This window comes from Miniopterus schreibersii (genome assembly GCF_964146895.1).
Source record: "Miniopterus schreibersii genome assembly, chromosome: 9".
In the NCBI taxonomy this organism is placed as follows: Eukaryota; Metazoa; Chordata; class Mammalia; order Chiroptera; family Miniopteridae; genus Miniopterus; species Miniopterus schreibersii.
This window is the reverse complement of record NC_138118.1, coordinates 83,594,274-83,611,447: the sequence shown is the minus strand read 5'-3', so window position 1 is coordinate 83,611,447 and position 17,174 is coordinate 83,594,274.

Below are 17,174 nucleotides of genomic sequence, written 5' to 3'. Positions count from 1 at the left end.
GGGACCCCGGGGGTAGGGGCCAGGGCCTCCCCTAGGCCAGGTTTCCCGGGATGCTGAGGCTCCCGGCTGGGCCTGCGCCGCCCTCTGCTGGCCACGGGCGGGACTGCACGTCACGCGCCCGGCGGGTGCTGCTTCTGTGTCGGGTGACCCTCCCCTGCGTCGGTGACCCCTCCCCAGGGATGACCTTGAGGGGCTGGACGGGGCCCAGCGCAGGGAACACCCTCTGAGCCAAGGGGGTGGTTCTGATGGGAAAATAATTGCACGTCTATCGTGACAACTGAGCTCAGAATTTAGTTTGGTTTCTAAGATGACTTGGGAGGTGACCTGGAAAACGTCCTCTAACACGTGGTCACCCCTGAGTCCGGCCGCCCACCTGAACGTGGGGCGTTGCACTTGGGTCTGCTGCCCTTCGCTTCCACATCAGACGCGAGCCCTGGCTTTGGAGTAAACAAATTACATTTTATGTTTTCACCCGGAGAAACAATTCAACAAAAACGGGAGGCCCGAGGGCGGGATGCCCGCCTCAGTGCCCAGAGGGAAGGGCAGCCGGGTCCTCGCCGCCTCCTACCCACCCGCTGTCCACATTCTCAGTAGATTTGTGGGGGTTTCCTTTAATTTTCTCAGCTCCGTGGGCAGCAGACAGCGTTAGAAGATGGAACCACATGTTTCTATCCATTTATTGTCTTTTGAGCAAATACGCTTGAGCTGCGAGTTGGAATTATGGTTTTCCATTAGAGAGAGAAGAGAGACTCATTCAGATTTGTGAGAAATTATGGAAATTAGCGAGGTGGAATTTCGGTGTCAGAGAAAGTAACGTATTTAAATCACCCAAGAGATTATTTCTCAGCTTTTATAAATGACAAATAAGAAACATTCGGGTCATGAATGTTCTTTTAACTATAAAGCGTCCAATTGCTTATTGCCCCTAATTTTAATAAAGACTTTAAACAGAATCCGAGGCCGTTTTACCTGAACTTAATGAATAATTACATTATGACTTTCAAACGGCATTAGCATAGCCTCCCAGAGGGACCCGCCGAGTGTGTGTCATAACCTGCCTTCAAGTTTCTGCACCTGAGGGACTCAGCTCTGAGTGAGGCAAGTTATGTGGGGACGCATCCGAGGGGGGCTGGACCTGGGTGGGGCCGGGGCGGGGCCCTCGGAGGGCCGTGGTCCTCAGGCCTTTTTTTTTTTTAAATGTTTTTACTGATTTCAGAGAAAGGAAGGGAGAGGGAGAGAGAAACATCCATGATGAGAGTCATTGATCGGCTGCCTCCTGCTCGCCCCCGACTGGGGGTCGAGCCCACAACCCGGGCACGTGCCCCGACCCAGAATCCAATCAGGGACCTGCTGGTTCACGGTCCGATGCTCAACCACTGAGCCTCGCCGGCCGGACAGGCCTTACTGTTCTGGCTTCAGTCCCCTCCATCCCCCTCCTCCTGGCCACCTCTTGAAGGAAAACAACCTGAAGTCCGGGGATCGGGCTGAGTGCCCGGGGAGTGCGGACGGGGTGGGAGGGCAGCCAGGAGCAGACACGGGCCAGCCCGTGACCCCTTATGAACCCGAACGGGACGTCCTAGCCCACAGGCCAGGAGCTCTGGGGCTCTGACCGCCTGCCCTGCGCAGAGCATCGGGGAGACCACGGTCAACGTGGAGGGGCCCCCTCTCCTCTGGGGCAGCGTCCACGTCAGAGCTGAGCCCCAGGGAGCTCCAGTCTCAGGATCCCTTTATACCAACACCTGCCTGCTGGCTGCACGTTTCCTGCCCAGCCGCAGCCTCCCCTGCAGGTGCTCACAAGCCGGTTTGGCAGCTGGGCTCCCCTTTGTCGGCCGTGGAATCAGTTCCCGGGGCGGCCACGCTCCAGCCCTGCAGGCTGGGCTTCAACAGGACGTCTGTGTCCCCACCGTTCCGGGGGCCGGACGTCCGAGGCCGAGCCGTCAGCAGAGTTGGATTCTGACGGGTAAAACCACACGCGCGCAAGCTGGCTGCTACAGGAATGAGAGGGGGACACCCCACGCTGGGGTTTTCCTAATCCAGGAGCTTTCAGAAATAATGACAGTCTCCCACGAGGTGAAGCACTGTACGTATAGGTGACCCCCAAAAACCACACACACTTTAACAGCTGGTCGCTGTAGATTCTATTACATTTTGAAAATGAAATGTATTTTATTTTATTTTTTTAAATATATCTTTATTGATTTCAGAGAGAGGAAAGGAGAGGGAGAGAGAGAGAGAAACATCAATGATGAGAGTCATTGATCGGCTGCAGCCCGCAACCCCCGCATGTGCCCCGACCAGGAATCGAACCCCGATCGCCTGGATCCCAGGTCGATGCTCAACCGCTGAGCCACACCCGGCCGGGCATGAAATGTATTTTAAGAAACACTGCCTTTATAGTGTGTGTGCATTTTTTGGGATGCCCTGCATGTAACACAAAAGAAAATAAAATGTAAAAATGACGTTCTCGTAAAAACCAGGCTGGCTGGGTAATTGGGGCCGTTCCTCTGCTGGAGCCTGGGCCCCACTTCCCACTGCGAAAGCCACCGAGGGGGCCTGGCAGCTGTGGAAATTGCTCTGACGCGGAGACCAGGGGCTTGGTCGCCTGAGGGCCCCCGACCACAGCTGGGGGGCGACAGGAACCCCGAGCCCAGCCGTGGGGATGGTGCAGCCCCAGCTGCCCAGCTGAGGCCATCAGGCCGGTGACCAGGTGACCGCGCGCGGTAATCACCCGCCCCTGGGGCCCACAGGCTCGCGGATGCCGCTGGCGAGCTGCAGAGGGGAGAGGGGCTGGGTTTGCTCAGACGCCGGCTCCGCCCGCTGCACCCTCCGGTCCCTGAGCACGGGTCCCAGCCCTTTGGGAGAAATGGGTGCAGGAGGGGAGGGGGGAGGGTGCAGCAGCACCACGACCTTGACTGTGACCTTGACCCACGGGCCCTCTGTCTCCCCCAGACCAACACGGTTTCCCTCTCCTTTCCAGCCCTTCTTGGCCAGGGGACCTCGTCCGAAGTGGCCGAGGGTCCAGCGGGGGGGGGGGGGTGACTCCGCTCGGTCAGCATCGCGGGAGAGGGCGGGCCGAGGGCAGTGCCTCCCCGCAGGCTCAGCGGTGTGTGCTCTGTGCGCCCGGGCTCAGCCTCCACCCTGGACGGCTGGGAGGTGAGGTTTCTCCCGAGCTCAGCAGGAGGGACACCCGATCCGCGGCCTGCAGAGGCCAGCGATCCTTCTCGCATCACTTGCCGTCGTTGGGGTTGACCAATGAGCGCGGGCGCCGGGCCGGGCCTGGGCATATAAACCCCGGCTCCGGCTTCCCCACCCAGAGGCAGAGGCATGGGGCCGGCCGGGCGCCAGCTGGGAGCCCTGCTCTGGAAGGACTGGCTGTGCCGACGCAGGCACCCGGTGAGCGAGGCCGCCTGTCCCCGGGCCCTCGGGGTGGATCCTCGGGGTGGGCCCTCGGGGGGGGCCCTCGGGGTGGGCCCTCGGGGTGGGCCCTCGGGGTGGGCCCTCGGGGAGGGACCTCGGGGTGGGCCCTCGGGGTGGGTCCTCGGGGTGGGTCCTCGGGGAGGGACCTCGGGGTGGGTCCTCAGGGTGGGCCCTCGGGGTGGGCCCTCGGGGAGGGACCTCGGGGTGGGCCCTCGGGGAGGGACCTCGGGGTGGGCCCTCGGGGTGGGCCCTCGGGGTGGGCCCTCGGGGTGGGCCCTCGGGGAGGGACCTCGGGGTGGGCCCTCGGGGTGGGCCCTCGGGGTGGGCCCTCGGGGTGGGTCCTCGGGGGGGGCCCTCGGGGTGGGCCCTCGGGGGGGGCCCTCGGGGAGGGTCCTCGGGGTGGGTCCTCGGGGAGGGACCTCGGGGTGGGCCCTCGGGGTGGGCCCTCGGGGTGGGCCCTCGGGGAGGGACCTCGGGGTGGGCCCTCGGGGTGGGTCCTCGGGGTGGGTCCTCGGGGAGGGACCTCGGGGTGGGTCCTCAGGGTGGGCCCTTGGGGTGGGTCCTCGGGGTGGGCCCTCGGGGTGGCTGGGGCTGCGCCCCACCCTGCAGGGTACGGGGAGGCCGGGTCCCTCGGGGCCAAAGCAGCCGAACCGCGGGACCAGAGCGAGACTGGGGCTGTGGCATCGTCAGAAAAGAGCTGATTCAGAAAAACTCTTTATAAAAATAAAGGTGGGAAAATCAGCTCTAGTGGCTGTTCTCGGCTCCTTGTGAAAACTGTGCCTTCGGCCGAAAGGACAAGGTCTGAGATTAGCGCGTAGACGGGCGTCCTGGGCGCCCACCCCAGCGCCTGAGGCTGCCGTGTGGGTCCCCAGGGAGGGTGGCAGGGCCCCGGGGTTGCTCTTTCCTGTCCCATCGTTAGCGTTGGTTCACCTCCTGTGGACACTGTACCAGGTGAGGGGCAGCACCCTCCTCAGTGCAGGGGGGTCGCTCAGGCCAAGCTCGGGCTAGCGCGAGGTGAACCCCCCCCGCAAGCGTGCGCCCCAACCAGGGGGCAGTCAGTGCTTACGAATGATGACGACGGGCCGGCCTTCATTTCCGAGGCTGCTGGGCTGAAACGAACCCCTGAAAACGCCGCCTTTCCGGGGAGGCAGATCTGCGTGGCGTGCACATAATTTCTGACTCAGGTCCACGCTTAGCACACGGGGGTTTCTGCCGACCGGTTCCCCTGTGTGAAGAAATTCTGGAATTGACATTGAATTCCATTTTGCTGAATTCTCATGTCCCCTCAATTAAAAAAAATATATATATCTTTATTGATTTTGGAGAGAGGAAGGGAGAGAGAGAGAGAAACATCAATGATGAGAGTCATTGATCGGCTGCCCCCTGCAGGCCCCCGGCTGGGGATCGAGCCCGCAACCTGGGCCTGTGCCCTGACCGGGAATCGAACCTTCAACCTCCGGGTTCCTGGGTTGATGCTCAACCACTGAGCCACACCGGCCGGCCGCTTGGGACGTTTAAATGGCACAGCTCTCCCGGGTGGCTTGGACCCCAGGGGCCACCCCGAGCCCAGGGAGAAATACGCTGCTTGTGTCACTTGAGTCAACTGAAGGGAACCCCCCGAAGGCCTCCTAAGATCACGTTACCTCCTGTGCTCAGCGTGGGGTCAGCTGTAACCTGCCCCCGCACCCCTTCCCCCGTCAGGGAGGCTGAGCCGTAGGTTCACGGCTCTCGGGTCAGACTCATGTTGTTCGAACCCCTTTTCTTGCCATAGTATGAAGTTCGTGCTTCATAATACTCTGGGAAAGTCTCTTCCCGGGCGAGGTCGGCATCCACAGAGCCCTGAGGACACAACAGACTTTCAGGCTGAGCGCAAAGCCCTTGTTTCCACGGACCCGGGGCCACGGGCTAACTACACGGGTTCCCCCGGCTCCCTGGATGTTCCAAACCCACCACAGCTTTTCCTTCTCTCGCCGCCAGTGAGGCTCCGCACCAGCTCCTCCCTCCAAAGAGCTCCTTTTCTTCTTCACTCGTTTACAATTTTATTGTTTTTGGGTATCGAATGTTTTATTTTTTGTGGTTTTCAGTTGCAACCCAAACCACGTGCTACCTGAGCAACTCAGAGGATTAAAAAGTGGGTTTCAGCCCGGTCAGCGTGGCTCAGTTGGTCGAATGTCGACCCAGGAACCAAGAGGTCCCGGGTTGGATTCCCCGCCGGGGCACATGCCAGGGTTTCGGGCTCGATGCCCCGTAGGGGGCGTGCAGGAGAAGGCCGATCGATGTTGACGTTTCTCATGGATGCGTCTCTCTCTCACTTCCTCTCTCTCTAAAATTAATGAAGACATATTTTTAAAAAATGGGTTTGAACTCAGTGTGTACGATGCTCTGTTTGAGTGGATGGAAACTCACTCATTTCGTCTGCAGGCCTGAGATTCAGTCCAGGCTCCCTCACAGCTGGATCAAGGATACGGGGCAAACTAGCCGGGTCCCTGGAGGCCAGTGTGCAGAGCTGGCCCCTCCCTGCCCGTCGGGAGGGTGGAGCAGTGGATGAGCGAGAGCTTGTAAACGAGGGGGCCTGTGCATCCTGAGGGGAGCCTGCCTCCGGGCTCTGCTTCCTTTCCTTCCATGAGTGACCTCCTCTGTGGGCCCCCGTCTCCCACAATTGTTCTCAGAGCCCCATGGTAGGGATGGCAATGACCTCTGGTAGAGGAGGCTCGGCCTGGCCAGTGTGCCAGTTTTTAACAGATGGAGAGACAGTAATGCTTTGTGATTTATTCAAGCACTAATTATTTTTGGACAACTTCCCCAGGTCCTTTCCCTCGCTGAATTCTTGTGGCCATGTATCCTGTTCACGATTCTGATAGTCCTTCGTGTTCAAGAACCTCCCAGACATAGGGACAACTGTAAGTGTCACTTTGATGACAAACCTCCAGAGGAAAAGTGCAGCACTCTTTCTTCTGTCCTTTAGAAACGCTGAGTTCTGAGTGGGAGGCCTGGGCAGGGTTCCGCTGTAATATCACGATGGCTGTAGCTCTGGGGCACGTGTCTGTGAGCATCGATTTACATTTTTTCCTTTTAGGAATAATATTCAAAGGTAGATTTATTCTCCTAAAAAGTTGCCTCAACGTGGGCACCGGTATGTGTGCCATTTATAGGGACAGAAAGAGCAGAGGAAGAGGTAAAAGGTGGATGCACATCAGCTCACCCACCTGGTACTGATGGTGGTGATGAAGGAAAAGGTGATGATGGTGTGATAATGTGATGAGGGTGATGGTGATGGTGATGACAATGATGATGGTGATGGTGATGATGGAGATGATGGTGATGGTGATGATGGAGATGATGGTGATGGTGATGATGGAGATGATGGAGATGATGGAGATGATGGTGATGATGGAGATGATGATGATGGTGATGATGGAGATGATAGAGATGATGGTGATGGTGATGATGGAGATGATGGAGATGATGGTGATGGTGGTGATGAAGGTGACAGTGATGATGGTGATGATGGTGATGGAGATGGTGATGGTGATGATGGAGATGATGGAGATGATGATGGTGATGGAGATGGTGATGGTGATGATGGAGATGATGGAGATGATGATGGTGATGGTGATGATGAGATGATGATGGAGATGATGGTGGTTAGGATGATAGTAATATTGATGATAATGTTGATAATGGGATGATGCTGGTGATGATGACAGTGATGGTGAAGATGTTGATGATGATGGTGATGGTGAAGATGGTGATGATGATGGTGATGATGATGGTGATGGTGAAGATGGTGATGATGATGGTGATGATGATGGTGATGGTGATGATGGTGATGAGATGATGATGAGATGATGGTGATGGTGATGGTGATGGTGATGATGGTGATGATGGTGATGATGGAGATGATGGTGGTTAGGATGATAGTAATATTGATGATAATGTTGATAATGGGGTGATGCTGGTGATGATGACAGTGATGGTGAAGATGTTGATGATGATGGTGATGGTGAAGATGGTGATGATGATGGTGATGTAACTGATAAACCATTATTGATAAATTCCTCTGCTCCAGGGGCTTCTCAGAAAGACCATTTTGTGTTTCTGGTTTGCAACCTCAGCTGCATCACTCCTTGAGAAATGAAGGCCTGTTTTGTTTCTATCAGACTTATGCCCCTTGAACTATAGATATGGCTGATTCTGAAAATGTGACACGAATGAAGGATTATTAAGGGGCGGGCTTCATCTAAAACAGTATGTCACTATCCCAAATGGTGAATTAATTTACTTATTCAGTTGGCAAATACGTATCGAGTGCCTTCTGTGTCCCGGGCCTTGCTGAGAATAGAGTGGCAGACAGGTGTTTTCTCTGTCCTCACAGAACTTATCGTAAGGCCGGATTATGACAACACAGCGGGAGAAGTGTCATGGTGGGGCACCCATGGGGGACCATGTGAACACATAAGAGAGGATTAGTGATACAATAGCGTGACACCCACGTTACCGTTCTTGCTCTAACTCAGTAGGTACTGCTTTCCTGCGGCCAGGTGTATGGACTCATTTCCTCCTTGCACCTGCATCCAGGTTACTTGCAGCCCCGGGACCTGCCCAGCGGGGGCGTTTTCCCCTTCATCCAAGGCCTTCTCTGCAACACCGGGGCGAGGTGCCGGAACACAAGCTATGCGGGGCCCAAGGAGCACCACTTCCAGTAAGAAGCACAAACACCTTTCAGAATCCGTGGGAAGCCAGGGCATAGAACAGGAGCGATGCTTTTAGTAACGCCTCTATCATTTGGGACGGGTCGGAAGCCATGAGAGGTACAGACGTAGAGTTACAAGGAATCAGTTTTATTAAATTCAGACTCATATGATAGTGTCTTTCTACTGTTTAAGGACCAAAAAGCAGTTGCTGACTAGTAGATACTAGTTGCATATAATGGTTTGTTTTCTTAGGTTAAGAATCTGACTTCAGAATGGCTTGTTTAGCCAACTGTTCATGTTGGTGCCAAGTATTTGTTGGGGCCACCCACTGGGGTTTTCCTACTGTGTTGTTTTTGGCCTCAATCCTATTGTTCCGCAGCTGAGATAAAATGAAAACAGGGATCGTTTAGCTCTTTCTTTTCGGTCTGGCCACTCCTGGTGCCCTAGGGGACAGGCGTCCAGCTCTGACTCTCCATCTAAGCCACACCCGGGGTTGCCTGTGGCATCAGTTGGGATCAAAGACCAACAAGAGAAAGAGTGGGAGGTATTTTATGTAAGAAAAGCCAGAATAAAGGGGCATTGCCGCTGTGCCCCAGGGGTTGGAGAACCCGCCAGCTGACCGAAGGGTCATGGGTTAATTTCCCGTCAGGGCTTGCACCTCAGTTGCAGGCTCGATCCCTGGCCCTGGTCGGGGCACGTGCGGGAGGCAACCAACGGATGTGTCTGTCTCACATCGATGTTTCTCTCTCTCCGTCTCTGAAGAGTAATGGAAACAATCTCGAGTAAGGATTAAAAAATAAAATAAAAAAGAAAAATTGAATTTACTTAAAGAAAAGGGGATGGGGCATCCAAAGGGAAGGGCTACCCAGCCCTGAGCCCGAGGGCACTGGGTCCAGGATGGCAGCAGAAGTGCACTCGGGACCGTGACACAAGGAAGGTCACAGAGGAGGCAACGGGAGAGCCGGGCTGGGCGGCTCTGGCCACTGGGAAGCCGGGGAGAAGGGGCCTGGGAGACAGGCTCGGGGGTGAGCCCGGGACGAGCTGCTGCTGCCCATTGCTCCCCTGGTTGCACGCCTTGCGGGGTCCCCTCGGAGGGAAGAGGGGGGAAGGGAATGGCACAGCCGTGCTCCCCCGGGGCCTCGCAGTGCCTGAGGCCCGGGTGTGAGAAATGCCGGGTGAAACAGCGAAAACCTGTGAGGGCCCAGGACCGAGGACCGAGGACCGAGGACCGAGGACCAAGGACTGAAGACCGAGGACCGAGGGAGAGAAAGAAGGGCCAGGAAGGAGCGGGGCTCGCGCAGGGGCCAGCTGGCCTCTGGCTCTGACCCTGCCCCCCAGCCTTTCCCACCTGCTCTCGTGTTGGCTCAGTTGACCCTCAAGGCCTGAAGCAAACGCCCGCTTCTGATTCCTGTGTCTGGGCGACAGGTGTGTGAAGGCCGGTCTCCGTCCAAGTCCATTGAAGCATTTTCACAGTTAGTTAGGCCTGTGAGCGCCTCGCCCTCCATAACCCCCCGGGAAGGTTCGCAGGAGTCCCAGATTTCACCCGGCCTGGGCGCGGCTGTGAAAATCCGCTTCCTCCTTCCTGGTTTTGCGGCGGAGCTTCCCCCCCCCCCCCCCCCCCCCCGGCTCTGGTGGGGTTGAGCTCAGACGTGACTCACGGGGGGTGTCTGAGGGTCGGTGGAAGCACAGGCCTCGATGCAGGACCGGAGGGTCCAGGCGCCGAAGCTCCCTGAGCAGAGCGGCCGCGCACAGCCCAGCCCACGGGATCTGAGGAATTTAGTTTGACGGCGGCCCCGTTTTATTTCTCACCCTCTTGCTCAGTCTCTGTTTTATAATTTTCCCGATTCCAGGGACCGGCTTCTTTACAGGTAGCAGAATCCTCTCTCTGCACCCAAAGCAGCAAAGAACGTGTTCCTTGTTCCTTATGTATTTATTTACTCATCTGGTTTCGATTTAGAGAGAGGAAGGGAGATAGAGAGACATGGGTGTCCCCCCAGGCACCCCAACTGGGGACCAGTCCCGCAACCCGGGGACGTGCCCTGACCGGGAGTCAAGCCCAGCAGCGCCTTTGGGTGCACAGAACGGTGCTCTAACCACCTGAGCAACACCGGCTGGGGTGGCTTCTGGCTCCGTGAAAGGCTTTTCTGACATCGGGGGCCACTGACCTTGGGACTGACCGTGGAGACGGAATTGGGAGGGACCCACAGGTGTGCGTGACGCACAGCAGGCCGCCCAGGCTGCCTCCCCCAGCGCCCAGCTCCGCGGGGCCGGCCTCTCCCCCGAAGCCGAGTCTCAGCTGCCTCCCTCTTGGCACATTATGAGAACATGGGGGATCCGGTGTGTTCTGCTATATATTTTTTATTTGTAGATTTCCCCCCAATAAAATTTGTATTTAGGCCAGTTTTCTTCAAGGGGTTCTTCCCGCACCAGATGAACGATTTGCGTGTGTTTTCCCCGCGTTTGGGTTGTCTCCCCACTTTCTTTCTTGTTGCCCCTGAAGCGCACGGTTTTTAATTCTGAGGAAGCCTCAGGCATGTGTTTCCTTTGGTTGCCCGTGTTTCGGCGTCGTCTCGAAAAGGCTTCGCCTGACCCCCAACCGTGAAGGTTTACCCCCGTTTTCTTCTAACGGCTTTGCCCTTTGGATTCCACATCTGGGCCTGGGGTCCCCGTGAGTTGTCCTCTGGGGGTGGCGTGAGGGGGGGGGGCCCATTCTTTGGCCTGTGGGCGTCCAGCGTTCCCCGGGGACTACATTTAATGTACAGATGAGTTGGGAAATAATTGATATTTTAACAACGTTGAGTCTTTTACATTTTTTTAAACTTATTGATTTGAGGGACAGAGAGGACGGGGAGGGGGGGGACCACATGGGTTTGGTGTCCCTCCCATTTATTGGTTGATTCTTGCCTGTGCCCTGACCGGGGACTGAACCTGCGGCCCCTGAGTATCAGGGCGACGCTCTAACCACCTGAGCAACACCGGCCGGGGCACAGCCTCGGGCCTTCTAGGCCATGAGCACGACGTAGCTCTCCATTTAATTACGTTTTCCTGCCTTTCGGGATTCATTTTCTACTTTTACAGTTTGTTAAATCTACGTCTAAGTGGTTCCTGTGTCCTGGTATTTGTTTTAAAAAATTTTAAATATGCACAACCAGGCCTAGTGGTTTTTAGTGCACCCCTGAGGGTTTCTCACGTTCGCGATACCTCACGGGAGAGACAGTCTCGCCGCCTCCTCTGGGCCTGGGTGCGTTTCCTTCTCTTATTTCGAGTTGACTGGTTCGTCTGCATTTGGATCCCGCCCCGTGAGGTTTCGCTGCGAGGCCCGGGGCCCAGGAGGAAGTGTGGGCACGGCCCGGGGGCCTTTTCTTGCCTCTGTTCACCCTAATCTCCTCGCCCTGCCTCTTCTTTACAACTCCTTTCATTGCCCAGCGAAAGACCAAAGACCCGGGCCTGGGAAGGAGGAAATGATCTCCCTCCAAATCCGATTACGGCCCTGGAATTTCTCCGGTTCACAGTCTCTCACGCGTCAGTGTTTAACCCTGGATTTCCTGTGTATTTTTTCTGCCACTGTCTTCATTTTAGTAATAATAGTTCTTAATCCCATCTTCGGGACAAATGAAGGGCCTCCTGACATAATAATTGGAAAAGGAACATGAAACCAGTTCCTTTGACAGGAAACCTCCCTTCGAGGGGCCTCCCGTCTGGACTCTGATAATTCCGTGGCTCCAGGGGAGTCCCGCATGTGGGTGAAGCAGCAGGGCCTGCGTTTCCGTCCGCGGCTCCCGGGGGTCCTTTATGAAATGGTTATTTTGAACATTACAGACGTAATGACTGACGTTTTCATTGTGCTTCTGGAATCCCGACCCCTCCAGGCGAAGGCCGCGCACTTTCAAAGGTTTGGTTTGGGTGGAGCCTGGCGCAAGGGGACGGCCCCGTGCTCGGCTCTCTCGGCCTGGCCCTGGCCCGGCCGTATCCATCCTGTGGCTTTTAGAACATTCTCTTGGGTTCTCTGGGCCTCATTTCTGCAAGTTTAATGGAAGACAACTTGATATTTGGTGTCAAGAGTCTTAAAAACGCCGAGGACGCCTATTCCCATCAGGAGTTCTGCTGGCGACGTTTCTTCTGTTTGCTTTAAGTTCTTCTAGGTTCCAAGCCACCGCCGCCCATCACAAGATCGAGGACGTGGACTTCTTACAAGAGATGCAGGACCTGGCCGATGAGATTTGTGAGACGATGGACAAGGCAACTCACCTGAAAAAACTTTGGGTGGAAACACCCGAGGCTCCAGGCAAGTGAATGTCTCCCACTGTCAGCCCCTCACCCGGACACAGGCTTGGGCTGTGGGGACCCACAGTGTCCTTAAAGTCCTGTTGACAGGGTGGCCCAGGCTGTCCTCGTAGGGCCTAGAGAAGGCGCACCCTCCACGTGTGAGGCCCAGCGCGGAGGGGGTTTGTGGGGGGCGGGGCTGGACTCCCGCCACCTCCCCCAGGTGGCACCTGGGGCACAGCCTCCGGGGCTGCAGCCCATCCCTGCTCATCTGGGCAGGGCCCCCTCCACTCTGCCCTCCCTTCCTCTGTTGCCAGCTTCCTTCCTCATTCCCTCTCCCTCTGTTTTTAAATCTGACCCCGCCTTGCACACACACACACACGCACACGCGCACATGCATACACACGTGCACACACATGCACACACACGTGCATGCACACAGATGCGTGCACGCATGCACACACATATGCACACACATGTACACAGATGCGTGCACGCATGCACACATGCACACACACGCACACACATGCACACGCAGGCTGATCACTTGACTCCTGTAGACGCGGGTGGGTCTTTCTGTGTGAGCAGCACTTTGTGCTCTTTGATGCTGGGGCCTCGAGGGGGGCAGGTCGTTGCCTCTCTTCACATGGCTCGGTTGCTGCCTGCAGACTCCGTCCCTGCGTTGGGGTCACAGTGACCCTGTCCCCTCTACCTTTTTAAGCACAACCCCATCCAGGGTTGCCAGGTAAACTATAGGACATTCAGTTAACTTTGAATTTCAGGGAAACAACAAATACTTCTTTAGCATGAGTATGTTTTTATTTGCTCAATCTGGAAACCCTGAGAACCCCCTTCCAATTTTTTTTTTTTTACAAAATTTTGTTTTCCTCTTATGGAGAAATACAAGAAATAGAAAGTTTGGCAGGAAAAGGAAGGAGGTGACGTTATATGTTATCTCTGAGGGAGAAATGGGCACCTCTGTCCAGGGTGCAGTGGGGCCGGCCGACTCCACGATGGGCCAGATGCGTTTCCCAAAGACCGGACTAGCTTCAAACACGAAATGTTTGATAAAATTTGATTTTCATATGAGATTTTCTGCATCCTATTAAAGGGGGAGTAATGTTTTGAGAGCCAATCTCACTTGATTTTTTAAAGAAAATATGTTTTATTGATTTCAGAGAGAGGAAGGGAGAGGGAGAGAGAGAATCATCAGTGATGAGAGTCATTGATCGGCCGCCTCCTGCAGGCCCCCCACTGGGCATCGAGCCCCCAACCCGGGCCTGTGCCCTGACGGGAATCGAACCCCGATCTCCCAGACCCTACGTCGACGCTCAGCCGCTGAGCCACGCCGGCCGGGCTCATTTGATTTTTGTTTTCACCATTCGAGCCAGTTCCCGTGCTCGGTGTGAGAGAAAATCTCCTCTACTCACAACACGCGCCTGCGTTTTCTACACTAAGCGACTCCGGTTCTCCGCAGACACCCCCGGGGCTGAAAAATCACAATTTCGCTTTTGCCCCTTCAGCTTCTTCCTCCCTTTGCTTTCCTGTCTTTTCCCTTCACGTTCTCCGTCCGCCCCGAGCGGTCACAGTGCCGGTGGAATGAGAGATTCATCGAAGTATAATTTTCCTCCAAATTGCGGGAATCTGGGTCGCCGGTTTCCCCCAGGACTTCTCTCAGTACCAACGCGCTCTGGAAGGAGAGAGGCTGTTGACGCCCGGCCGGCCTGTCGTCCGACGGGGCGGGGACCCCGTGTCCAGCCGTTTGATTTCGGAGCTGAAACAGGCACCCGGCGGACGCGTTCTGGCTGCCGGCGGAACTAACGTGCCCGAAATCTTCTTTATCGTAGGCTCTCCTCATGGCTCCGGTTTCTTGTCGGTAAGTATTGTCACGGAGGCTTGAAGCGTGGTCATCAGAGGCGGGAAACAGGTTTCAGCTCCTGGTTTATCTTCCGAAGCAGCAGACGGGCCCTGAGCCTGGGGGGGCGCACGCCCCGGGGAGACGAGACGGGCTGGGAGCAGCAGCTCCGTGGCCTCGGCCAGGGGTCCTGCCCTCGGCCAGCGGGTCCTGCCACCGCCACCCGCGCCCCGTGGCCATTAGAAGGGGCATCTCTGCTTCTCCGAGTCTCATTCCCTCCCCGCCCCCCTAGGCAAAGAAAACCTGGCCTGACCTTTCCTATTCCGAGGATGTGTTGGCAAAGCACTCGCTTAGGCGTCGTGTTTTATGAACGTTTCTCCAGACTGAAATTTTAGTGGTTGTGCCACCAAAACCAGCTCTTCGGGTGGGTGGTGGGGCCGTGTGTGTGCAGGAAGCATTCAGTTACCGACACGGCGTCGCTCAGGGTTCGGTTCAGCTGCTAGAACAGAAAAAACCCCACAAAAAATACCAAAATTACGAACGCAGACGGCCGCGTCTCCGTCCCTGTCTGAGCTTTCGCAGCACTTAAAACCCAGCCTCGCAGAAGCATTTTAAAAATCTTGTCTGTCCACCCGACGGGCGTATCAGGCAGCCTCCCCCCAGGGGCTCTAGTTTCTTGCACCTTTGCGGCGACCCCCCCCATCATTTAATTGATCAACAACACGGAAGAGGGGAACCCCTGGTGTTTTTCCGCCAGGCAGACCTCAGCACGACGGAGGAGGTGATTTCGACGTTGGAAAGCCTCCACCGCCAGCCCCGGGTCTGGGACTTTCTACTCTCACTGCCCAGGCTCCACGCAAACGGCGCCGGCGCGGAGGAGGGCCCCCGGGGTGCAGAGCGCCTCCTCCAGGCAGCCCTCAAGTAAGACGCAAGGAAAGCGGGACTGAGGGTGGGGGTGCGGGCGTTTCCGCCTCACTTTTTACTGGGAAATGTATGCGTCTGAGCAGTTGTTTGATGCCAGAAAAAGTGCAGAAGGAGGTCGTCCTGAGGTGGCCGCAGCTCCTGCGTCTCCACGGGGCCCTCGGCCCTCTTGCCCCTGAGCCAATGTTGTTCGGAGCACGGTCTCCTCGATTTAAGTCGTTTAACGTGAGGCCGTGAACAGTTCATGGGCCCCCACAGCCTCCAGTGGTCGTGTTTACGGCTGCGTAATATTCCACGTGGAACCACGTGGGCGGAGGGCCCGCTAGTGGGGACGATGCCTGAAGGGCCAGCATCCCGGATTTTAGGTTTTACGCCTTTGACGTTTGCTTCAAGACAGACAAATTCATTTATGCGTTTTCTGTTTCATTTTTTTCTTATTTCATGAATTTCTCCTTTTATCTGTATTATTTCCTTCCTTCTACTAAATTTAGTTGGATCTTCTAGCTTCTTGGTTTTCAGATTTTCTTCCTTTTTAATAGATGCTTCCAAGGCCCCGGCGTCCCCGCGACACGGAGCCCTGGGTTCCCTCCGCCAGGGTCATAGTCGCAGCTTTGTCAGCAGTTTCTAAGATTTTCTAACTCGAAAGTCTTCTCGCACTCACTGTGATTTCTCCTTCGACTGGTCGTTGTTTAGAAGCAAATTGCGCAATTTCCACGGACATTTGGGGGCTTTTCGAGTTCCTTGAAAAACGCTGATTTCTAATTTTATTTTAGTGAGAGGACGCACTGAGTGTTTTAGGGTTTTGCGTTTGGCGAGAGGAACTTGACGGCTCACGCGGGCGACCGTGGCAAACGCAGGTGCTCGTGGGAGGAAGGCGAGCTCTGCGGGGGGCAGGGGCGCATGTGCCTCCACTGGGCCCCGACACCCTCCAAACGCCCACGTTCACTTAATCCCTGTTGGGAAGACACGTCGTCTCGCAAACATTTCACAGCTTTTCCTCTAAATAAATCTGAGTATTATTCTGAAAATGGGTAGGTGGAACTTTCCTTGAGTTTGTTTGTTCCTTCCTGACGCTAACAGCTCTGCTACGGCCGTAGGGTCTTCAGCTCCCCGAGGGGCCGTCCAGCGGCGGGGGGAAGGTCGCAGGCCCTCGAGGTCGGGCAAGTGGACTTTCTCCTGTTCTCCGTGGACTTTCTGGGGAAGCCGTTGCTGCCTGACCCTCTCCGCTCCCCCGGCGACCCCACGGAGACCGTTCTGAACGCGGGTCGTTCGGGGGACCACCGCTCGAGGGGTTCAGAGAGGGAGCCGCCCGGCGCTGACCCTCAGGAGCTTCGGGAACTTGGCAGAGAGACGACCGAACACACGCAGACCCTCGGGGAGGAGGCGTCGGGCGCTATTTCGAGATTTGCAGACACGGCGCTTTCTGCGGTCAGCCCCCGGCTCCTGGCGGTGCGGGCCGGCGGCATTTCCAAAGGGGAGCGCGCGCCCCCGGAGCCCCCGCCTGCGCCTGCAAACCCGTCTCTCCTGCGCCATGAGAGGAGCCTGGGGGAAACCTGGAGCTTCTCCCGGGTGTTCCGCCCGCATCGGCCCGAGTCCCCGGCTGTGACGACGGGCTTTGTTCATCTGAGCGAAGCTGTAATCCGGGGCCTCTGTGACCTGGGGCTTCTGCGGCCGGAGCAGGCCTCGGGCGCCCTGGGCGCGGTCGCCGCCGTGAGGAACGCCTCCGGCCTTTTCTCAGCCCTCCCTGGACCCCAAAGGCAAGACTTTGATGACATTTTGACCGACATATATCGAAATGTCTTTAAAGGCCGAGATCCGGCTTTTCTTCTGCAGGTTTGTTCTTCCTATTACCAGTCCGTCGGGGGATCCTCGGGCACCCCGAGCGGCGGTTCTCTGCTGTCTTTCGTCGCTCAAATCTCGCAGCACGTCCTGGAGATCGCGACGCAGTTTAACGCTCAAAACACCAGCAGAGCATTTGCGTTTTCACACGAGACGGCGGAGCTCCTCGCGGGGCTTCCTGAGGC